Consider the following 25,614-nt stretch of genomic DNA (forward strand, 5'->3'; position numbering starts at 1 on the left):
GGGTCTGTAGATTCTACGTTCGTTTCTTGTTTTTACAGTATTGCAGCTATGGGTGGTTTGCCCTGCAGGGATTAGAATGGGCAGAGCATGGGATGAAAGAGACAGCAAAGGCCAATATTCTCAAACTGGGGTGCCCTAAATTAATCTCTAGATGTCATAACCCACCGGCCTCAAATGTGGGTCCACAGGAGCAGCCACGCTTCAACCCTCCACTTGGCAGCCTGCTGACAGCTGCTGACTCAGGACCCATGATGCACAGCCCCAGTTTGAGGTTCTGGCCCATATGTGCCATTTGCAAAGTCCCAGAGCAGCTGACTGGCCCACTGGTCCTACTTAAGACAGCAACAGGAACCTGTCTGAACTGCGAACTGGCTGGCTGTCTTTCTTCAACTTCCTGGTTTGTCTGCAATATGGCCTGATAGGATGAGTAGTGGAAGCAAGTCACTGTGTGATCAGCAAGCAATGCATCTGCAGAAAGATGTTATTCGTTCCCTACGCTCACAGGTAATTGTGCTCTTTTTAAATTTGTCTTTCTCGTCACCATCAACACCTTTGGTTAGCCAGCTAACTTTTAGCATTCTTCTGTCACACCAAAACTCAAACACTGAGTTTTCTGTGTCCTTTTTAAGCATCCGGCTCTCACGTCCATACAGGAGGGTTGACCATATATTGCACTACAGCAATCTACTGCTGAGGGCAAAAGTTAGGACTGCACAAAACAAGAGTATTTGAAAATTGTCAAATGTAGTTTGTGCAAACTGTGTCCTCTCTTCATTTCTTCATCGCATCTTCCATCTCATGTTATTAGGCTCCCTAAACAAAGGAAATTAAACACTTGTTTCGCCACTTGACCATCAAGGTATAGGTGTTGCCTACCTTGTGCATTATGTTTACTTACTATCATACTTTGTCTTCCTAACGTTGATCGTCATTCCATGGGAATATTATCACAAATAAAAAGCAAATTCATTTGTTATCCATCTCTTCTCATTGCTCACAGAGACCTGTGCTCGTGGAACTTTTGTACATACACCCTATGTATTTGCTACTACATTTGTTTAAGCAAATTTCCTGCCTTATTGATTTTTTTAATCCAGTAAACAGGTCCCATCCGTAAAGTATAAGCCGCAGAAAGTCTCTTATTTTACAAGAGTATTTAAGGGCATTGATGAACTATGTTTAATTCCCTGCAGTATGTTAAATATTGGCATACTTGACCTTCAGTGACTAGCATTCTTTAATAAGTAGCAGTTACTATGTTACACAACAGAAAATGTGCCACAAAGATATTCAGTTAAAATAATCCTCTGATCCATAGGCTGAAACATAAATAGGTGGCTGCACTAACATGGAATATGGAAGGATTTCATTTTCAAAAATCTAATATAAGACAATGAAATTCAAGATAATATTTTGTGCTTATTTACAGATTCCTGCATCCAAGGATCAGTCTCACATTAAGTCTCACAATACAGCTGTGATTAGATAATATTCCCATTTTACAGGTAGGGAAACTGAGTCACTGAAGTTAAGTCACAGTATGTCAGTGACAAAACAGGAATAGATGCTAAGAATCCTGACTCTCAGTCCCCTGTTCTAATTACCAGATAACACTGCCACCATAGGAATATGCACCCCAGTTGTGCAGTATACACCTTCAAACAGTCCTTTGAAGACCACTCATGAATTGGTCAACAAATATCAGTTTATCCACCTGCAAAATGGAGAAAGGACAGCACGGTTTCTACAGTTGTCTGCAGATATGATGTGACTGAGAGACAAAACTTTTTTCTAATGTCAGTGTCGCTACCAATATGGTTGTTGCTTTGTCTAGCACCCAAAATAATTCTCTTGAAAACAGCCATAAAGGGAGCCAGCCTGCATATGCTTATTTAGATCTCAGAACATGCAGCCTTCTTGTTCCATGTTTAGGAGCTGAGTAGATTTGCTGCTGACTTCAGGAAGGCCAACATGCTGAGTCTGCCTTTTGCAGTACAGATGAATCTCCGAAAGGAAATAGTGAAACACTTGCAAGATGGAGAAAAATATAACAAAACAAACAGAACAAATCAGTACTTTTTTATTTCACACCCTGTGCTCGCTCTCTCGCTCTCTCTCAAGTGTTGACTATTGAGCCCTTACAGGGCAATGGACCTCTACTATCTGAACTGCCCAGGAGAGGGCTGGACAATGCAGAACACATGTTGGGGGCGAGGGGGTAATTGGGACTGGGAGTGTTGGGGTCACCTACAAGTAGTAACCAAGGCTGTTGGAAGCCAGAGTGTGGCTGGTGTGTTGCTGACAGGCCGCTGGGATCCGAGTTGCTAGACCAGGGCTGTAGCTATACACAGACACTCAAGGTGTGACCTGCAGGCTGTTTGCTCCCAGGTTGGGAGCTATAATAGCAAAGCACTGTGAGCATAGGCGCCGACTCCATGGGTGTTTGAAGGCTGAGCACCCCCGGGAAAAAAATGGCGGGTGCTGAGCACCCTCCAGCGGCCCCGCCAATCAGCACCTATCCTTCTCTCCCAGAGCTTCCCACCCACCATGAGCAGCAGGAGGCGCTGCAGGGAGGGGGAGGAGGGAGCTGGGAAGAGGCGCGGGAGGGGGCGGAACAGGGGTGGGAAGAGGCAGGGTGGGGGTTTGGAGGAAGGGATAGAGAGGGAGTGGGACCTGGGGCAGAGCGGGGGGTCGAGCACTCCCTGGGAATCAAAACATTGGCCCCTATGATTGTGAGGCACCCAAAGTTGCAGGGCAGGCAGTGACACAACCCCTCAATGGTCTGGATTTTACCCCAGAATGTGACACACACACACACACACACACACACACTCATTCATCTAGTCCTGTGGAACTGTCCAATGAATAAGGGAGGCTTTGGGGTGATGGGGACCAGGGGCGGCTCCAGGCACCAGCACAGCAAGCGCGCGCCTGGGGCGGCACACCATGGAGGGCGGCGTGCCGGTTGCCGTGAGGGTGGCAGTCAGGCAGCTTTTGGCGGCGTGCCTGCAATTCAGCGGTGGGTATGCCGAAGCCGCGGGACTGGCAGATCACCTGCAGAAACGCCACTGAATCCACGTGACCGCGGACCGCCCACAGGCGTGTCGCCGAAGACTGCCTGACTGCCGTGCTTGGGGCAGCAAAAAACATAGAGCCGTCCCTGATGGGGACCTTCTTGGCAGCAGGTCTGCAGCTGTAGAACGCCTTCCCGGAAAAGACGCAAACACCCAAAAATATCACCAGCGTCAGGAATAAATGCAAGATCCATCTTCACAATATTAGTCACCCTTCCGATAATTCCAGCCTACTGAAGATGAGGCAGATAAGGGAGAATAAAAAACACACACACAAACTAACCCATGCCCAGGAGAGAATGGAGAGTAACCAAGGAAGATGCTGAAACCTAGCCACTTGTACCTATGATTACTTTGGTCAGCACTTAAATACTATGGTGATGTGTGCAGTATAATAAATACATAGATGAACAGCTCAGCAATGAGAGTGGGAGAAGGGGGAAGAAGGGTGCTGCTGTTAGCATGAGCAGAAGAGGCAACTCAGAGCAAATAGAGATGGGAAGAGGTAGGCAGGGGGTAAGATGTCAGGGCCTTAAAGGTGAAGAATTGGTTCTATGGCCTGTATTATACAGGAGATCAGACTAGAATCCTAGAATCTATGAAGATGAGGAGCTTGAGTTTGATCTGGAAGACTAAAAGGAAGCAGGGTGGCATTCGAAGAGAGATTGAATTCCACTCCTCTGTTCAAAGAGTTCATCTACTGGAAGGTACAGTACAGTACTCCAACCCCCAGATATTATAGTGTTGCATTTGCAGCTAGCCTAGAGAAAGCACTCAGAAATGTACTGTAGGGAACAATCTTGTCCTGCCCGGGAGAAGAAAGGGATGACCTCATAGGCTGTTTACTCATCTAGTGCCTCTGATTCTGTAATTCTGTGATTCATTTCCAGCACTCAGTCTTTCCATTATTCATACCAATTTGCAGGACTTTGTATCGTGGCCATTTGAAATCTCACTGAGCTGAAATCTGGCACATGGTGTCACCTTGCATGTGTTGTTTGGTTTCCAAAACTGGTGCAAATCAGTTAATCTGCCTTTTAGCATAAAGCATCAGAAAAATTGATTTTATTCTTTTATATATAGAGAAAACAAATATGTAGGCCCACACTTACCATAATGGCCTCTAATTTTTGTTGTGTCTATTTTCAGGTGCCGCACTTTAGATACATTGGGCCCAACTTTCATAAGTGCTAAGTACTCACAGCTCCAGCAGAGATCAATGGGTGCTCAGCAACTCTGAAAAGCAGGCCCAATTTTATTTAGGTGCCTCCATTTGGATTAAAGTGCCTATCTTTAGGCATCCAAGTTTGAAAACATTGGTCTTAATAACTCGCCTCAGATCACACAAAAGGGGGGGGGGCTGTTTTCCTTTTCAGGCCATTGCTTATATTTTGATCTGAAATTGCAAGCAAGGAATACGTATTTTATTTCCTCTGGGTCTGAATAATGTTTAGTGGCTTATGGAACAAATAGTTTTATGTTACTGCAACACTCTTTTATGGTGTGTGTGTGTGTGTGTGTGTGTGTGTGTGTGTGTGTGTGTGTGTGTGTGTGTGTGTGTGTGTGTGTGTGTGTGTGTGTGTAAAGCAACAGATTTCAGAGTAACAGCCGTGTTAGTCTGTATCCGCAAAAAGAAGAACAGGAGTACTTGTGGCACCTTAGAGACTAACAAATTTATTAGAGCATAAGCTTTCGTGGACTACAGCCCACTTCTTCGGATGCATATAGAATGGAACATATATTGAGGAGATATATATACACACATACAGAGAGCATAAACAGGTGGGAGTTGTCTTACCAACTCTGAGAGGTAAGAGGTGACCTCCTACAAGACAGGCCCAACAAAGAAAATAACAGAACACCACTAGCTGTCACCTTCAGCCCCCAACTAAAACCTCTCCAGCGCATCATCAGAGATCTACAACCTATCCTGAAAGATGATCCTTTACTCTCACAGATCTTGGGAGACAGACCTGTCCTCGCTTACAGACAACCCCCCAACCTAAAGCAAATACTCACCAGCAACCACACATCACTGAACAAAACCACTAACCCAGGAACCTATCCTTGTAACAAACCCCGATGCCAACTCTGTCCACATATCTATTCAAGTGACATCATCATAGGACCTAATCACATCAGCCATACCATCAGGGGCTCGTTCACCTGCACATCTACCAATGTGATATATGCCATCATGTGCCAGCAATGCCCCTCTGCCATGTACATTGGCCAAACCGGACAGTCTCTACGCAAAAGAATTAATGGACACAAATCTGACATCAGGAATCAAAATACTCAAAAACCAGTGGGAGAACACTTTAACCTGTCTGGTCATTCAGTGACAGACCTGCGGGTGGCTATATTACAACAGAAAAACTTCAAAAACAGACTCCAAAGAGAGACTGCAGAGCTAGAATTGATATGCAAACTAGACACAATCAACTCCGGTTTGAATAAGGACTGGGAATGGCTGAGCCATTACAAACATTTACTCTATCTCCCCTTGTAAGTACTCTCACACCTATTATCAAACTGTCTGTACTGGCCTAGCTTGATTATCACTTCAAAAGTTTTTTTTCTCTTAATTAATTGGCCTCTCAGAGTTGGTAAGACAACTCCCACCTGTTTATGCTCTCTGTATGTGTGTATGTATATCTCCTCAATATATGTTCCATTCTATATGCATCCGAAGAAGTGGGCTGTAGTCCATGAAAGCTTATGCTCTAATAAATTTGTTAGTCTCTAAGGTGCCACAAGTACTCCTGGTCTTCTTAAAGCAACAGAGAGTCCTGTGGCACCTTTAAGACTAACAGATGTATTGGAGCATAAGCTTTCGTGGGTGAATACCCACTTCGTGTGTGTGTGTGTGAATGCAAGAATATATGCAGGTATGGCAATGTATTGTACAGCTACAATAGCCATCCTGTCATGATGGGAGGCTACAATGTTGTTAGACTGAGGCCATCAGTTTGGTTTACTTCAGGGCAGCAAGCTAAGGGACTGTTCCCCTTTAGTCCTTGCATTACATCCATTATGTAATTAAAGAGTTACAAATAAGGACACATCTAAACAGACAGGGTGGAGGCCTTCATCCTCCAAATCTATAGTTTATACAAAGTGGCTGACACCAGAAGGCAGCTTTTCAAATAAATCATCAGACCCAAGTTAAAGGACCCTGCTGCTAATTGCAGGAAGAGGGACATAGCCTCTGCTGAACTTTACCTCAAATAAACCACCATATGCACAGTCTAATGCTTTTTGTGGGTCTCAAAGCTTCATGAGGTCTGTAAGACCCAGGTAACCACATTTAGTAGCCTGATGCTATGGCCATTGAAGTCAATGGCAGAGATTCCATTAACTTTCATGGTGCAGGGTCAGACCACAGAGCCTTTCACCTAGCCTACTGGTTCAAAGGCAGCTCACGCTGGTAGTGCCCCAGTGTGGTTATAGTATGAGGACTAATCTGCAAAATGAATTGGTGGTTGAAATTCAGATGATACTGGGCAAATATCTATATCACAAAACCTTCAGCACTATTAGCACCCATGTTTGCAGTCTCAGCAGAGGCACCTCAGTTTAAATAGACAGGAAATAAGAACTTCCCTCTTACCCTGGTGACTTAAGACACAGACTATTCAAAAGGTCACAGTTAATGAGGCAGTGGGTGGGCATTTGTATTGCTGCAGCTATCCTATGCATAACTAGGCCTTTATTACCCAAGGTTGCCAAGTCATTGCCTTCCATGAAGACTAATATATATTTGTTACCATGTAGTCTCAGAAGCTTTGGGTAGGCAAATATTATGATCCCCATTTTACAGGTGGATAAACTGAGCCACAAATAAGTAACCAAATTTACCAAAGGTCAAACCCAAAGTAAGGGATATCGCTGGGAATAGAACCCAGGAGTCCCAAAATAGCTAGTTGCATCCAAAAGCCAACAGGAGTCTAGAGTTATTCGAGTATCTTATATTGCCATTTCTAAATACCTTTAAAAATTGCAACAAAGCGTCCAAGCAAACAAAGTAATTTATAGGTAGACTTAACACCTTGGGGCATCAATGATCTGTATTTATTTTATTTTGTTAAAATTAGCCAAGCAATGAAAACTCACTGCAGCTTGGCAGGCTGGTGGCGGTGGAAATCACCTTGATTAATTTATACTTTGAACATCAGCAAGAACAGACGAATGGAAATGAATTCCAATTGAAAGCTTAGTGCGTCAGAACCAGGATATATAAAGCACGTAGGCACAGAACTGTTTGTGCAGAACTGAAAAGAACCTGATTCTCTGCTGTCTGAAATATGGTAGCCACCTGTCTATGTTTTCCCAGGATCATCCCTCTTTTGAGGTACCTGTCCTGGGAAATCTGTAACGGTGCTCAGTACACATTGCCAGCTGTCCAGTTTTATAGGCCCAGGATCATCCTGGAGGTCCTGGTTTTTTGTACCTCAGAGGTGGCAACCCGAGTCCAGAATGTGAGAGGAATTCCACAAGGCAAAGAAATGCAACTGAGCAGGTGGCAGCACTGTTCCCTATGCTGTGTGCCATCAGCTACTTCACATGTGCATGCCCAGTTATTCCTGTACACATGCAATAGTAACTATATTTGGGAGAAATGATTTCTTTCACACCCACAGTTGGGCACCAAAAGCAGTATGATGGGAGGTTCACCTGACCGGGTTAAAGTGGGCCACAGGGGGCCAAATAAGCTTATATGCGGTATCTGGAGGGGCACCAGGTATTGATAGGACCTAATGGCAGTTGAAGCCCAGCTGCGGGAGGAGCTGGGCTAGAAGTATAAAGCCAGGAAGTGCGAGCAGGAAGGGGCTGCAGGGAAGAGGTCTGCAGTCATTCCCTAGAGGGAAAGGAGTTGACTACAGACAAGGAGGCTAACCAGGGGGAGAGTAAATCCTAGGGTCCTACCCTAAACTAGGGAGTCTTAATAAAAGACCAAGAGGGTGAGGTTGCTATGAGAAGCAGAGAAAGCTCCAGTAGCAAACCCAGAGATAGGTAAGCAGATAGAGAGGCAGGGTAGGAAGGAGCCCAGGGAAACAGCAACAGGGTTGGAGTCTGAGCAGACCTAGGTGGCTAATCATAGGCACCCTCGGCTGAAACCCAGAGTAGCAGGTGGGCCCAGGTTCCCTACCAGCTGTTGGCAAAGTAGCAGAGGACCTGGAGCTGGAACAGAAGACTGCCTGAGATGACATATGGGCAGCTTGTCCAGTTGGGCTTTGTTACTCTGGGAAGGGGAGACTATATAGTGACCTGGATGGAAGACTGAGTCACAAAGAGGGAGTACCCCACGTCACTGAGAGAGAGGGGCCACAGTGCAAGCAACAGTGGAAGAGGGAACCAGATAGGGCAAGAGCTAATTCCGAGACTCCCTACCCCCCCCCCCCCCAAGGAGGCGCACCAGGAGTGAGTGGAACACCCAACAGATATAAGAAGATCCACGCTTTGCTATACTCAAACCACACATCCTTATTCAACATGGTACAAAACCAGAGTGACAAGTTTTGTAAAGGGACCTGCTCAATGCAACAAAAATCAGTCTACCTACAGGACTGCTGGCAGGGAACTTGCTGCTTTATTTCATGGTATCACAACCAGGGGAGAACAACAACTAACTCAACAGGAGGTAAGGAGGAGAGAGAGCATGGCTTCAACCCATAATATTCTGTGTAGCCCAGTTAACCCCTCGATGACCACTTTACCACAGGAAGTGTGTTGGATCAGTGTGTGCATGCTATGTGGAATGCTGTGGAGAGGATACCACACCCTGCCATTTCTGTCCCTGACGGGCCTACTTGCACACCCATCTGAGCAAAGCCCCCTGCTCACTACCTTCCTCTCCACACAGTACTGTGAGCTATAGATAGTGTGTGCGCTTAGCGGTGCATGGAGCCTTAAGAGCTGTGGTGACTTGGGTATGGTTGCCACACTTTTTGTGCTCTGGAACATTCTGTGTGGGAGAGTTGAGAGATGTTAATTGAAAACAATTGCAGCTGGAATTGTTTGGCAGCTGTGTGTACTGTTTCTTTAAAACTCTGCAGTCAGTCAGGCATAGTGAAACAGACCTGTGTGTGTGTCTCTCTCTCACACACACACACTAGCTTTAGGAATAACACTTTGTCCCCCCTATTCTAATAAAGTTTCTTGTTCAGAGTTGGAAGAAAGTGACCCTTGCTGTCATTCATTGTCACATGACTGAGAAGGAGTATAAGGATGGAATGCTGGGATTGCAGCTGGTAACAGGAAGCCTCTTCCTGTGCTAACTTCAGTGCGGCCAACTCTAGTGACTTTCTTGTCAGTGAAGGAATTTCAGTCATTGCTGGAGCCAGTCTCAGGGTGATACGAGAAGCTCCAGCCCTCTTGTGAATTTCAGCCCTGCCTGGAGCAGCCAATCAAGGCTGCTGCAGGAGAAGCATTCCTCCCTCCCTTCCAAGAGAACTTTTTGGGCAGGGGAGAAAGCAGCTGACATTATGCTCAGAGGAGCAGGGCCTTGACCCTCAGTCTTCCACGTCCCCCGTGAGTGCTCTAGCCACCTGGCTATATTTAGCATCTCTCACTCTGCTCCAATGAATATTTAATTATTTTACACAAACTGACCCAGCTCCCACATATTTGGGGAGGGAGCATTGTCTCTCTCTGTGGTTTTGACCGAAAGTACCATCCTGGACCCAAGGAAACTTTTGTCGAAACTGATACGTTCCCATGAAAACTTTTGGTTTAGATAAATCCCGAATTTTTCAACAAAAACCTGATTTGTCAAAAAAAAAAAATCCTGAATGGCTGTAGTTGGCAATACTGGTACAGTGAGGTGAAATGACTTGCCTGTGGTCAGGTTAATAGCAGACTTAGAAACTGAGCACAGGTCTCCTGACTCATGTCTTCAAGCCCAAGTCACTAGACTACAGCTCTTTGTGAATGAAGGAGAAAGACAGCTGGGATACCCAGGTTTGTGCCCTCCATTGAGGTAGGAGTTATACCCCACACATGTTACCTTTTAATACCTAGACCCAAATCCTGTTGTTCTCACTCAGGAAAGACTCCAACTGAGGTTGTCATACATTTTAAAGCCAGAAAGGACCATTATGATCATCTCATCTGACTTCTCACCTAACACAGGCCAAAAGACCTCACCAAATAATTTCTGCATCAACCCTAAAAAACTATAGCTCAAACCAAAGCTGTCTTTTAGAAAGGCATTCACTCTTGATTCAAAGACTTTAATGGATAGAGAATCAATCAGAATCATCATCTCCTTTTTTCCCCCCAGTGGCAAGGTTGGGTAGGGCTGAGGTTCTGAGCAGGTTCCTTATGTAACACCGACAGACTCCAGTCATCAGGGGGCAGGAGCAAATCTGGGACCTTTTTTGCTAAATGCCATATGGTTCTTAGCTAGGGCTGTAGCAGACTCATTAATGTCTAAGTGGTCTCGGTGCCACTAGAGGGGGACAGAGCACCACACCCAGGAAGTGTGTGGATTACATTTACACATCTGTTTTGAGCCACTAGTTAAGCCTTTTGGTGTGTTGCCTAGTGACTTTACATATGTCCACCTGCCAGGTGCTATGGGTCTTGAACCCAGGGGGTTTCTGAGCAAGACTCTTACCTTCTATGCTATTGCACTACAAGCTCAGCTGAGGGAACTTCAGCTAACACCCCACTTCCAGGGGCGACACCCACTGTCTCAGCTGGCCATAAAGCTCCCGGTTCCTGTCCCACCCCTTGTCTGAGCAACTAGTTGCTAGGCTACTGCTGATCAGACCCCTGAGACCAACTTCCTGCCTCTTTGTTACCACACCTTGATCCTGCTTCCTCACCCTAATAGCAGTGACTGACTCCAGCTTGACCCTTGGTGGGACTTCTGACTCTCATTCTGGCTTAATACTTGGTCTTTGCATGGTTTCTGACTGTGGCTTGATCCTTGGCATGACTTCCAACTGTGACCCACAACTCCACCCCTGGCTCAGACATCTAGGTCAGACTGCCCCGTGATGGGCCCTGACACCACCAGTATGATTAATAGTATTTAATTGCATAACTGACAAGTTATACAAAGGCAATTGTGCAGCTGCTCAGAAAACTTCCATCCAACTGCTCCCACACTTCAATTCCCCCCTATTTTGCAACCAGCTCCAGTTGTTTGAACTCCAGGGAGCACGATAAGGTACTGTGTTCCTCTCCCCCACCACAAATCACTAGAGACGTCTCTGAAGCAAAAACAACCTCTTTCTCAGAGAAGATTCATTTCTTAGTTTGAAGACCAACAAAACAAAGGAATTCTGACTCAGAATCCCCACCTCCTGTGCCTCTGGAAATAAACTAAATGGCATACAGCAAAATGTCTTGATTCCTTGGAATGCCCTGAGGAGATTCTCCCTCCCACCCACTCCTGGGGACATGGAGAGTAATTCCCACGGCCCTTCACTTGTTATACAGTGCAACATAGAATCATAGAATATCAGGGTTGGAAGGGACCTCAGGAGGTCATCTAGTCCAACCCCCTGCTCAAAGCAGGACCAATCCCCAACTGCAAATTCCTCTGTGAATCTGGCACCCCAGAGACAGAACTCTTCTCTCTCAGCTCCCCCGGTTCCTAACTCCCACTTCAAGACTAAAGCAATGTAGTACAGAAGAAAATCCTGGTTGCAGAAAGCAAAAACAGAATTGGGATTTTGATACTGTTTTTCTTGACTGGTATGAGAAAAGCAGGTATTATTAGAGCTACAGCACTAGAGAGAGAGAGCCTGGGAGATGCAGGTCCAGTTCCCTGCTCTGCCACAGAATTCCTGCCAGACCTTGGGCAAGTCAATCGGGCTCATCTCCTCAAAGGCATTCGGTGATTTCAATGAAAGTTAGGCACCCAAATATACCTTTGAGGATCTGGGCCTCAGTTTCCCCTCTGTAAATAGCACTCCCTTACCTCAGCGTGGGTGTGGGGAGGGGAAGTACAATAAAGGTTGTGAGTCACTCAGATACTACAGTAATACGGACCATATAAGACGAATGGGCTTCTCAGCAAGCAGATGTACTATAGTAAGAATGTGGAATATTGATACCATTTCCTTTATCAATGAAAAAAGTTGCAGAGTGCAAAACATCAAAGCCACAATGTGTGAGGTCACAAAGAACTCCTTATGAGGAAAGTGTGCACCTTCCTGGTGGGGACCCATAGCATTTCTCCTTAGGTATGCATTCAGATTAGTTCTATTAGTACCTTTTTTTTTTCTGTATTTACTCCATTGATTCTAATTTTGTCCCATCTCCCCCTGAGTGCAGCTAACAGCCTTTACTGAGAAACTGGAGAGATTAACATGTTAGCATCAAATCCATACTGTACTCAGGGCAATGATATGTAACATGCAAGAGGGACATTTGGGCCAGTGATGGGTCTGGTGCTCTGAAAAGGCTGAACGGTGCAGCTTTTGCAGATTCTCCCTCCAAGGAGCCCACAAGGCTTAGCTTAAGTGATAATGGGATGCAGCGTTTGATCACATAGCAGCATCCCAGTCCCCTTGTACACAGACGGAGAAAGAGAAGGAGGAACATGCTCAGAGTGACGAACATTTTGACGAACTTGTCATTAAAACGGGTCTGAGTTTTGTCTCAGTGCTGAAACCCAAAACCAGGCAAGTTTCCTGTGGTCTCTAGTTTCTGAATGAGGGTTTTAGAGTGTTCTGATTACAATACCTTGCTTTCAGATGCTTTCATGTGCACCTTTCATAAAACTCTTTACAAACTCTCCTCTCTAATCCCCTTAAAGTGAGGATTGTGAGACTTCCAAGAACTCGCCGAAGGTATTAGTCATTATCAGCAGGCAGGAGTTTCATTACTTTAGTATTGTATTAGTGAGTGAGGGTTTGAAGAAAGCTCTTAGGCTTTATTGGAAAGGCTCTTTCATCACTGCCTCAAGGGGAAGCTGTCAGAGAATATTAGCTGCAAGCCATGTAATCCTGTTTGCAAAAATCTCACCGTCCGTGGGAGTTGAGAAATATGCTTGTGTATCAAAAACTTGCTCCTGTTCAAAACAGAGGGAACAGTGCAATTTTGATCCAGGAATCAAGATCATATTTGGGGCATTTACCAAGGAGATTTGGCTTGAAAAATGCAAGAGATGGAAGAATGGTGATTTGGGCAAGGAATCCTCCAGAGAGAAGAGGATGGCTGTCTTCAAGGTACTTAGAGATTCATAAACCTAGAGCAAGATCCTCAGCTGGTGAAAACTGGTGTTGCTCCATTTATGTCACTGGATCTATGCCGACATACGCCAGCTAAGGATCTGACCCCAAGTCTTTCTGATCAGGGCTTGCTACTCTGTTTGTAGAATAAATCTTATTTCATCTATGCAGCTCACAATAACAAGAATGTTGATGGAGGTAAATGAGTTAAGGGTTGGTATGGGTGAAAAGATCCATGAAGTTCTTTTCATACACATGTGGGAGTATGACGGAAAGATGAAGCAACAATGAGACGATCTGGTTTCATTTAGGTCTTGTTTATATTCAGAGTCAGGAACCTCCAGCCCACACACAACCTTCCCAGGCAGCAGCCAAATGAAGAATAAAGATCAAGAGGGTGAGATGAATGGGAGAAATATTTCAATAGCTTGTTTCGGGAGGAAGGATGATTTTGTGGCTAAAGCACCAGGAATAGGAGTCAAAAATATGTTCTATTCCTGGACTGTCACAGGCTTCTTCTGTGACCTTGGGCAACTCACGAAGGCCAACATTTTCCAACTTGTGTGCCAGAGGGTAGGCATCTAAATCCATATTTAGACACCGAAATAAATAGTCTAATTTTCCAAGGTGCCGAGCATCCACAAATCCCACTGAAAGGAGAGGTCAGCACTGTGCATCTCTAAAAATCAGGCCACTTATTTGGGTGCTTAATTTTAGACATTCAAGTTTGAAAATGTTGTCCTTAACCTCTGGGCCAAATTCTGCTCTCCATTAAACTGGGGTAAATCCATTTCGAAGGAGTTACTCCAGACCTACACTGGTGCAACTGAGAGCAGAATTTGGCCCTGGATGTCTCAGTTTTCACATCTATGAAATGGGTGTAATATCTATTTCATTGAGGCGATGCAACAGAACTGGCTGATAGTTGAAAAATTATTTGTGAATATATTCATGGAAGACAGCTTTCATTCAATTTGTTGCTACTCATGGGCTCCTACTATTCATTATTTACTAATATTCATCTGACTCCCAGATATTCATCAAAATGTTTATAAATCCTAAATGGTTTGTGAACATGTAGCCACAGTGCATTATTCACCAGTCAACGTTCATTCTTTTCCTTTTCAGAAGTGTCAGTCATCCACTCAGAGAGCAGAATCAATAATGTGACACACCATGAATATTGAATAGTTGTAGAGAGCAGTACTTGAACAAATCATGGGCTGAAAAATATGCATCCAAATACTTGACAAATGCCAATGAATTATCAGTGCATTCATAGACATTGGAAAAGGTTCTCAAAGGATTTGTGAAGCAGTTAAAAAAAATGTTTAGCGAATTCTCTAGTTGTGAAGCTTGATTCATGAATGTTTATCAAAAACTTTGATAGTCTCAAATGGAAGGTGCGCTATCCATTAAAAAGCTATTACTAGAGTGTAATTAATTTACTTCTAATTGAGGTTTTGCCTCCCTGAATAAAATTATATTCCCCTGTCATATCCTCTGTCAGTTTGTCTGCTCCCCTTCACAGCCGGCGAACTCTTGGAGCTGTTCTCAAAATAATAGGAAGTGGGACTTAAGTGGTGCATAAACCTTGTGCTGGCTCTGCTGCACAGGTGTGACTTCCATCCAAACTTCAGGCATAGGGGCAGATCCTACAAAGCTTTATGCTGCATTTGCTTCAGTTGGACTGTTAGCACAAGAAAGGTCTAGTCACATAGGACCAGATCCTAAGGACCTGCCTTTCAGCATTCAGTGCAGTTCGGACAAAGGTTTTGGAGGTGGGTGAGGGTGCAAAGTGCCTTTAAGCAAATCTGTGGTTTACTGATCCAGGGGCCAGCAGGCAATGGGCTGCTCTAAATTGTGTCAGCTGCCAATGGGCCTTAAGGGCCATTCTATGATCAACACATGGGTTTCTCTGTTGGTATGCAACAGGTACTTGAGGATACCCCATCTCACCCCTTTCCCCAAAACAGATTTAGCAGTGTTGAGAATCTGGTCCCGTAATCTTTGCAGGATTGTGCCCTTAGGCTCTGGTCCTGCAAAGACACATGTACATGGCTTTAAGCATGAGTACGCCCATTGACATCAATGCACTGTTCACATGCTTAAAGTTAAGCATGTGCATAAGTCTGTAGGATTGGGGCTCTAGATTTAAAACTGTAGGGACAGGGCCTCTGGGACCTCTTGCAGTCATTTCCTCCTGTGCATCTCCACTGTTGTAAATGAATGGAGAATTCTGATTGGGTAGCGTTTTACATCCTTTTTGCACAGGTGTACATGGCTACCCAAAGTGGCAGGCAATGGAGAAGCAGGCCCTTATGTTGTATCCTTTCTGTAGCATGCCATCTGACCTCACTAATAATCATAACAATTAGAGCTGGTCAAAAAAATGTCAATGGAAGCAAAATATGGATCAAAAATATGGAAACAGTTTCTGGAACATTTTCATGACATTTCTCTTCAATAATTTATTATAGTTAATAATAACTTAAAGTTGGGTTTCAGCCATCTCTCTTCATCAGCCGACCATTCAAATCAGGCCTGCTCCAAAGCTCAGTGAAATCAGTGGCTCAGTAAAGTCACTCAGTCTTTCCATTGACTTTAGCGTACTTTGGATTAGCCTCATTGGGCCAAAGCCACTTTGTCAGTGCTCATCCTAATAGCTAGCCTTGGTGTTGAGAAGATGCAGAGGGGAAAGAGCCCCCACGGTCACAAATTAGCCATGGAGATGACGTGTTAATGTCCTTCTAGCCTAATAGCTGGGGAAGCCTTTGTGGCACCTGGCCCAGGACTGGTGAGAGAGAAGGAAGAACACTTGATTTCAATGAGACTGCACAGGTATAACAGAAAGCAGAGCTTGCCCCATCCTGTACACCTCTACCTCAATATATACCCGATATAACATGAATTCGGATATAACATGGTAAAGCAGTGCTCCGGGGGGGGGGAGGAGGGCGGGGCTGCACACTCTGGTGGATCAAAGCAAGTTCAATATAACGTGGTTTCACCTATAATGCGGTAAGATTTTTTGGCTCCCGAGGATAGCGTTATATCGAGGTAGAGGTGTATATGATTCACAAGCTCTGTTCATGTGGGTTCTTGCCTGCTGGATGCTTTGAATCCCAAACAACTTGAATGGCTCATCACTCTGGGTTACATACAGAAATGATTCAGTGGTGCACTGAAAGAAAGTTAACTTGATGTTCCATGTTTTGTTTTATTTGGTTTTTAAAACAACCACCTGTAATTGAAAGCTTAAAGTTCAAATTAGGTGAACAACATCTCTCCTGTTGGAAAGAATCTCTACATGCCTATTATTAATGTAGCACATTTACTGGACGGATACCAAGATTATTGGCTCAGAACAGTGAAGATTTCTCCTGATTTTTCCATCGCAGCAAAATAGTTCAGTGTTTACTAGTAGATGAAATAGGATTTGGAAATAAAAGATGGGTGCTTAGGTGCTGTATCTGGGGTTTTGAAGTCTTAGCGTGCTTAGATGTATAGTTCTGACAGTTTTGATTTATAGCCTGATAAAGTGGGATGAAGACCCTTAGGCCTATATACAAAATGCAATAGAATGAATTCACTATATGCCAAAATTGGAACAAAAGGGGACGCTGGATGTGGAGAATCACATTGGCAATTTATCACACTGTATTAGTTGGGCAAGCTTTAAATATTAGAAATGTGGTCAACTATTTAGAAGCAAATTGTTGCCACAAAATTAATTTGTGACTAAAATAGTCAAAATTAATCTCTTTTACAATTATGTTTTGATCTAATTTTTGGGGAAGATAAAATTTGTCAGATTTAAAGTTGGTTCCATATAGAGCAGATGGAATCCACTGTTTTAGGTACAAGGAACAATTGATCAAATTCTAGATTCAATTACATGCATGCAACTCCATTGTACTTCAAAATCTTTGTGTGTCTCCCAGTGGGGAGGGTCAGCTGGAAGAGCTAGTTAATTAGTTCATTATCTGCTCAAATTTGAATTTTATTCCACCATGAGTTAAAAATGGATTGAGCCTCTGTTTGAAAAGGATTATATGTTGACAGGTAGACAGAGGGTGTCTTGGTGTTGGGAGATCCTATAATATTTGTTGCAAGCTCTTTTGTTATGTGGCTATGAAAATGAAGGAGGAAAAGCATCTGTATCGTTCCTGATATTCCCTTAACTCTTCTTATGAAATGTTGATGTGCGCTCATGGATTTTAAGTCACTTTGCTATATATTGATCTTTATTTTATTATAGAATGGCATTCTTGTTTTTATAATCATGTATTTATCTTTTAATAATATTTAGCACTTATATTGGTCTCTTAATCCATAGATTTCAATGTATTTTACAAAGGAAGGTGGAAAACCATTGTCTCCATTTTATAGATGGAGAAACTGAGGCAAAGAGAGGTTAAGTGACTTGCCCATAGTCACACACAAAGAAAGGGAAACTGGGTTTCCTGACTTTGTCCATTGGACCTCACTGCCTTTCTTTGTGATGCATGGATTTTGAACACAATTATCAATTGTGCTGAAGACCAAATACATTTATTATTTATAAAGCTAAAGCTTCTGAAACTTTTTTTGGGGGGGCTGATGTATTTTGCAAAATTCAGAGCCATAAAAAAAAAAAACCTACTTAAAATGCCAGGCTCTCAAGCCTCTTCATTCCAATCAGTTAGCTACCAAGAAGATTTTTCTGTTTTCCTGTGAGGAAATGGGGGGAATTAAGATGTTTTGCAACTGGTGGAAAATAGTTCCTATCAATGCACTGAGGGATTCTGCTCATCTGAGTCCCCCACATACTCGCTGAAGTCAATGGGACCTTTCTGTGAGTGAGTTAACTCGGATTTGGCAACAGATATATGCCCTGGCCACTATATAAAGCCAGGTCAGCAGGGAACTGTTTGGAATTTTAAGAAGCTGACAGAAGAGATGAGTGAATTAATTCAGTTAAACTTTCAAGCCTACATCGATTAATGCCGGCCAAACTGAACAGCACTTTCTGATGTTCAGGGAACTTTACACACATTCTCCCATTGAAGATCCAAGTATGGCCTCTCTGCCCTCTGTAACTCCTAACCTTCCACATTATTGCCCTGCTAGGGGAAGCCAGCAGCTTGCTACTTCCTGCTAGTAGTTCCCCTTTTCTTTCAGGGCCTTATGTTCTAGAAGGTCACACGCTTTGTTGTGTCTGTAGGCCAAGTTCACACCAGGGGGTCTTTGTAACCCTCCCTTCTTCCCACAAGCTCCCTCATGCCATCCTCGCATCTCCCTCTATTTCAGGGGCTCCCTGCAACACCACCCCAATATTTCCCTCCCCCAGCACCAGGGTTTCCCTATTTCTCCTTTCCTCCATACCAGGCACTCTGTGACCCACCCTTCTCCCCTATGCCAGTAGTTCTGTGTGCTTCCCATTCCTTTCTCTACCACATACCAGGGCCTCTGTGTATCCCCGATGTCCCTTTCCATACCATTGTCCCCATTCCCCACAACAGTAGGAACTCTGTCCTCTTCCCCATAATGTTGTGTCTCATTCTTCCCCCACCCCATGCCAGGGGCTCTGTGTGCCACCCAGGCTCTCCTTCCCTCTGACCAGTCTTATTTCTTTCCTTTCTATCTGGAAGTTAAGTCATCCAGGGGATCAGCATTTTAAACTGTGTGGGGTCTATGGTCTATGGTGGGTATTGCTCTGTTGGAAGGTGTTAGTCACCACCCTCAACCGGTTCTTTCATCTACAGACAATTATAGAGGTGGCTGAAGCTCTGCTAACTAGATGCAAGGGGCCCCATTGGTCCTCCATTTCCCTCTTCCAGTTTTCCAGATGTCACCAAAATCAATAGGGTTCTCTGATCACTGATGCCTAGGATGTTCCCCACAATTTTGGAATGGATTGGATGCAGCAATCAATATGTATCCTGTTACCAACAGAGAAATGCCGTTGAGCTGAGGGTCAGGCCTCGCAAGCTCAGTCAACAAAGCCCTGCTCAACCTCAGGAGTTGGGGCTTCATCTTTGAGAGACGCCAGGGTGACTCACTCCCTAGCTGTGGCACTGAGTACCTTCAGGGGCAGCCCACCTCACAAGAAGGCAGCACAGCAGGTAGAGGGAGACAGCCCTTGCTGAGGGGTCAGGGAAATCATATAGGGGGCTTGTAAGGGTTGGAGAATCGGTTGTATAAGTCTTAAAGAGACAGGACCAGGTGGGGGAACTTGGAGATTTGAATAAGCCACATCCTGCTGTGCATTGGGACCACTTTTTGCTGTTGTGATGGTTCAAAGAAGCATAGCAGGCTATGTGAGAATCACCCCAGCCGAGGGTACGGTAGAGTCAGTATAGCGGTTCCTCCATTACTTCCTCTTCCTGTAGTCACAGATGGACCTGTAGATCATTGTGACCTGCATTTTCCTCAGTACAGGCCTACAGTACAGCATCAACAGCCACTCTGGGAGTAAGGAGCACCAAGTGGGCTCTCTCTATTAACGGTAGGGAACCTGCTCTGCTGCAGCTATAGTTTGGCCAATGATGTGTTTATTGGTGGTGTCCCTTTGGCTGCAAAGAAGAGAACAGTGCTGTAAACAAAGGCAGCACCAATTGCTTCAGACAGAGCAGATGTGGCCAGCAGCCACCACTCTCCGGTTGCCCAGCTCTGAAGGCAGCAGCGCAGAAGTAAGGTATGGTAAGTATGGTATGGTATTGCCACCTTTACATCTGCACTGCTGCTGGCAGGGTGCTGCCTTCAGAGCTGGGTGCCTGGCCAACAGCTCTGAAGACAGTACAGAAGTAAGGGTAGCAATACCATGGCCACCCCTAAAATAAACTCGTGACCTTCTTGCAACTCCCTTTTGGGTCAGGACCCCCAATTTGAAAAACACTGGTCTCCCCCATGAAATCTGCATGGTTTAGGGTAAAAGCACACACAAGACCAGATTTCACAGTCCATGATGTATTTTTCATGGCCACGAATTTGGTAGGGTCCTAGTCATTGTGAATGGCCGAGGGAAGGTAACATAAGAATGTTCTATTAAAATATAGCCCACGCTATTAAAAAGTTGAGTCAAGAGAGCTGGGTTCTATTTCTAACTCAGTCACTTTCTGGCCTGGTGGAAATTTGCATATCACATTTGTTTATTCTTACTTATTGATTGATAGGGCCCATAAATGTGCTACATGCTGTATTGTTTCTCATTAAAGCCAGGAGAGATTGTATTTACAGAAGACATGGAGAAATCCGGCCGTAAGATGTGTACACTCTAAAACTGAAGACAACATGACGAAGGGCCCGATCCAGAGCCTAGTGAAGTAAATGGAAAAACTTCAATGGGCTTTAGATAAGGTCCAAAAATAAGTGCGGGTCACAAAGAATAGGGAGAGATCAGTGAATGAAAAGCACTGCAGAAGTGCACAGTATTATTACTAATATTCACCAAGCCTTCCTATAATAGCCCAGAAAAGCAATAGCTGCCGTGTTGTGTTATTTAAGTATGAACGACCATTAGCCCTGTCTTGTTCCAATCAATACAAAATAGATGATGCTTTTGCTTTTTATGCTTTGGTTTATTAAAGAGCCACTTCTTCTATCACTCCGTATATCAGCATTTAGAGCACTCACCTTTGGCACGCCAATGATTGATGGTCTAGGGATGTGAGTCTGGACTGTAATGGAATCATGGTCCGGCTCATTCTCAGGAAGCATAGATGGATCTGTAGGAGTAGGTGCGGGCTGAGCAACAACATGATTACTTGAATTGCTGTTTGCGCTGCTGTGTTTTTCTGAGCAGCTGCTGGTTTGGAACATCTCCTCCCCACTCTTCTCTCTGCTGTGACTCACACTGCCAGCTCCTTTTGCAGACGGTTGCCTGTATATCATTGAGTCCGTTTCAGCCTTTTGCACCTCAGCGGCTAAGGGGTTCCCGTCAGTTTGGTCGAAAGGAGTGTTTTCTCGCACGCTTCCAAAACAGGTAAGCAGGGCCGAACAAGGGAACGGATGCATTTTGGATAACAGGATGTTGTCTCTGCCTAGCCTGCTTTCCACCAAAGCATAGTCAGCAGCCAGCATTCACATCCTAAAGAGAACCAAAATTAAAGGCAGGTAGCATAATGTCACTCCAGGCTTCCTAGAGAGAGAGTAGCCCCTTCTCTGAAGTAAAGAACATTCCAGTGGCTTCTCTGGCAAACCCCTAGGAGCGGGTTACCGTCCAAACATTCCCCTCAGTCCTCAGCCAGCCATTCTCTAATATCCTCTGGCAGGTAGCGTCTTTGGGCGGGAGAGGTGCAGGTACAGTGAAAATGTTTGAGACAGTTTCATGCTCTTCCCCAAAGCTGTCAGCAGTTAAACAAAGCTCTCACAAAAGCACCATATCCACAGCAGGCTACGGTTACAGCACAGATGCTTCAGCGTTAGACAGGGCTAAGTCAATAGGGCTGCGGCCTCAAGTTACCTGGCCAAAGCAGCAAAAAGATAATGTAGCCTGATCTTCCCAGCTATAATAATATTAACGTGTGTATCAGTGACATCACAACAATAGCATAACCAGCTCCAGTGACACAGCTCAAATATTGATTAACAAAGCAAAAATTGAAATCATCCTCTGTCACTGATGAAAATCAAAAATGTACTTTCAGGCCCCGGCTGGATCATTCATTATTAAAGAGGGAGGCTGGTTTTATGCTTTCTTCAGAAGGGAGATTAGGTCCTATATTAACCCTGCGTAGTCAATTATATCATGCATCTTTTCAGACCCACTACTGCATGCGTACATAGGAGTCCAGCCCTTAGAAACTTTCCTTCCTTGTGTCATGGAAGCAATGAATAATGCACTGCTCGGTTCTTTTTATTAATTTATCCACACCTCCCCGCTCCTCTCAGGCAGCACATGCTGTTCTTACTGACCTCCAACCCTTGCAGAACTACACAGGGGAAGAGTTTCACTTAAAGTCAGGCCAAGAACCCAAGAGAGTTGAAATAATATGTAAGGGGAGCTGTTTTATTTCTCAACATGAAGTGGCTTGATGCTGGCCACTGAAATGACACTTTGCTCAGTGAGGAAGGAAGATTGTGTGGTTACAGCACCTGAACGGGGCTCACAAAATCTGAGTTCCATTCCCTGCTCTACCACAGACATCCTGCGTGATCTTGAGCAAGTAATTTAGGCCCAGATCCTCAATGGTATTTAGGCACCTAACTGCCATTGAAATAAATTATTTTGATGTGTCCATTTTGGATTGTGAGGCAATTGTTGCTCTATTTAGGTGGCTCCATTCATTCTTCTTTTGGCCTTATGCTTTACAGAGGCAGATGTGGTCTACAGCTGCTCAAACTGTGGGCCATGCACTGTTTGCTGGTTGTCTGTTGACATGGCTGGTCACATGGTACTGGTTCTCCTCCTGGATGGCAGCAGCTACATTGCATTAGATCCTTTCCTAATATTACGTTCATAGAATCATAGAATATTAGGGTTGTAAGAGACCTCAGGAGGTTATCTAGTCCAATCCCCTGCTCAAAGCAGGACCAACACCAACTAAATCATCCCAGCCAGGGCTTTGTCAAGCTGGGCTTAAAATCCTCTAAGGATGGAGATTCCACCACCTCCCTAGGTAACCCATTCCAGTGCTTCACCACCCTCCTAGTGAAATAGTGTTTCCTAATATCCAACCTAGACCTCCCCCACTGCAACTTGAGACCATTGCTTCTTGTTCTGTCATCTGCCACCACTGAGAACAGCCTAGCTCCATCCTCTTTGGAACCCCCTTCAGGTAGTTGAAGGCTGCTATCAAATCCCCCCTCACTCTTCTCTTCTGCAGACTAAATAAGGCCAGTTCCCTCAGCCTATCCTAGTAAGTCATGTGCCCCAGGCCCCTAATCATTTTCAGTGCCCTCCGCTGGACTCTCTCCAATTTGTCCACATAATTTCTGTAGTAGGGGGACCAAAACTGGACGCAATACTCCAGGTGTGGCCTCAACAGTGCTGAATAGATGGGAATAATCACGTCCCTTAATCTGCTGGCAATGCTCCTACTAATACAGCCCAATATGCCATTGGCCTTCTTGGCAACAAGGGCACACTGCTGATACATATCCAGCTTTTCATCCACTGTAATCCCCAGGTCCTTTTCTGCAGAACTGCCGCTTAGCCAGTCGGTCCCTAGCCCGTAGCCGTGCATGGGATTCTTTCTTCCTAAGTGCAGGACTCTGCACTTGTTCTTGTTGAACCTCATCAGATTTCTTTTGGCCCAATCCTCCAATTTGTCTAGGTCACTCTGGACCCTATCCATACCCTCCAGCATATCTACCTCTCCCCCCAGTTTAGTGTCATCTGCAAACTTGCTGAGGGTGCAATTAAGCCCATCATCCAGATCATTAATAAAGATGTTGAACAAAACCGGCCCCAGGACTGAGCCCTGGGGCACTCCGCTTGATACCGGCTGCCAACTAGCCATCCCATGTAACAGGAGAGTAAGTGGTCTGTGTCATCAAGAATGGGAGTGGACGTGACATGAGAATGTATATTCTATTAAAATATGGTCCAAACTATAAAAAAGTTGAGTTAGGACACCTAAAACATGGGAATGCAGAGGCGAGGAGGACATCCAAAGGTGGGTTTTTCCCCCTTTTTTACATAAGCTAAAGCAAATGGTGCCCAATTCCCTTAAGTTTCTCTGAAAATTCCACCCTAAGTGTTATGATCCTCTTCTTGTGGGCTCCCTGGAAGATGGCTTTAATAAAGGAAGAGCACATTAGACTCTAGTGGTCTGTGTGAGGAAGAATGGTCTAGTAATTTGGGCGTTAGCATGGGACTCAGGAGACCTGGGTTCAGTTCTCTGTTTTGTTGCAGACTTGCTGAGCTTGGGCCAATCACTTAATTCCTCAGTTCTCCATCTATACAATGGGGATAATAGCACTTCCCTATCTTATGGGAGTGGTGTAAGGATAAACACACTAAATATCATGAGCTGCTCAGATACTGCAGTAAGGGGGGGGGGCATATAAGTCCCCTAGAGTGATATCCATCCCGCTTATACCAGTGAACCTCCAAAAGCTCAGAGTTCAAACAAGTACCCAACCATCTGGGTATTTATTTGAATTATACAGACATGTTGGGTATGTGAGACTGGGCTCGGAATGTCATGAGAACAAACTTTCTCACAAGATTTATGATTGCTCTGTTTTAGCCTCGGCCTCAGAAGTACAGAGGGCATGGGGAAAATATTCTGAAGAAGTTTTCCATACATTTCAGAACCGCCAAAAAGGTTCAGTTTGATTCTAAACATGGGCAAAAATTTGGAGGAATTCTTATTTTTCCCCAAACCCATTTACCCTTCCCTAAAAATATTTCCCTTTACTAATCTTAGTGCATCAAGCTATTTCAGGGGGAGTGGGTTTTTTTCTATTCCCTCAGAAGTTTTCTATGCCACCTTCTACCCTTAATTGTGTAGCTTGTCTATGTCTTTGAGTACTTAGTATATGATTGCATATATGAGCTAGATTGTACACTACAGCACGCTCTGCGTGCTTTGCGAACAGGGGCTGCTAACAGGGAGTTTCGCAAGGGAGTTTGGAAGGGGAGCAGGAAGGGGGCGAGGGTCCCTTGCTGGTTCCATCTGTTTCTCTTTATTCCCTTTAATACCTATAAACCAACTACATTAAAAACTTCTTGCTTAAACAACCCTTTCAGCCGACAGGGGGCTGCAGACAGGAGTTTGACAGAAGGAGGCTTACGATGGTTAGGAAGACCATCGTGGAAAAATTGGAAAGAGTCCAGCGGAGGGCAACAAAAATGATTAGGGGTCTGGAGCACATGACTTATGAGGAGAGGCTGAGAGAACTGGGATTGTTTAGTCTCCAGAAGAGAAGAATGAGGGGGGATTTGATAGCAGCCTTCAACTACCTGAAGGGGGGTTCCAAAAAGGATGGAGCTCGGCTGTTCTCAGTGGTGGCAGATGACAGAACAAGGAGCAATGGTCTCAAGTTGCAGTGGGGGAGGTCCAGGTTGGATATCAGGAAAAACTATTTCACTAGGATGGTGGTGAAACACTGGAATGCGTTACCTAGGGAGGTGGTGGAGTCTCCTTCCTTGGAGGTTTTTAAGGCCCAGCTTGACAAAGCCCTGGCTGGGATGATTTAGCTGGGAATTGGTCCTGCTTTGAGCAGGGGGTTGGACTAGATGACCTCTTGAGGTCCCTTCCAACTCTGATATTCTATGATTCTATGATTCTAAGACCCGCAACACCTGTGCCAGCACTGCTTCTGTCTCCTCCACCTGTGCCTGTAGCCAGACAGAGTGCCAGAGCATGGATGCTTCTACCCAGATCCTGGTGTGGTTTTGCAGAGACTGTAACTTGCAA

Source organism: Trachemys scripta, chromosome 1, assembly GCF_013100865.1.
Source record: "Trachemys scripta elegans isolate TJP31775 chromosome 1, CAS_Tse_1.0, whole genome shotgun sequence".
In the NCBI taxonomy this organism is placed as follows: domain Eukaryota; kingdom Metazoa; phylum Chordata; order Testudines; family Emydidae; genus Trachemys; species Trachemys scripta.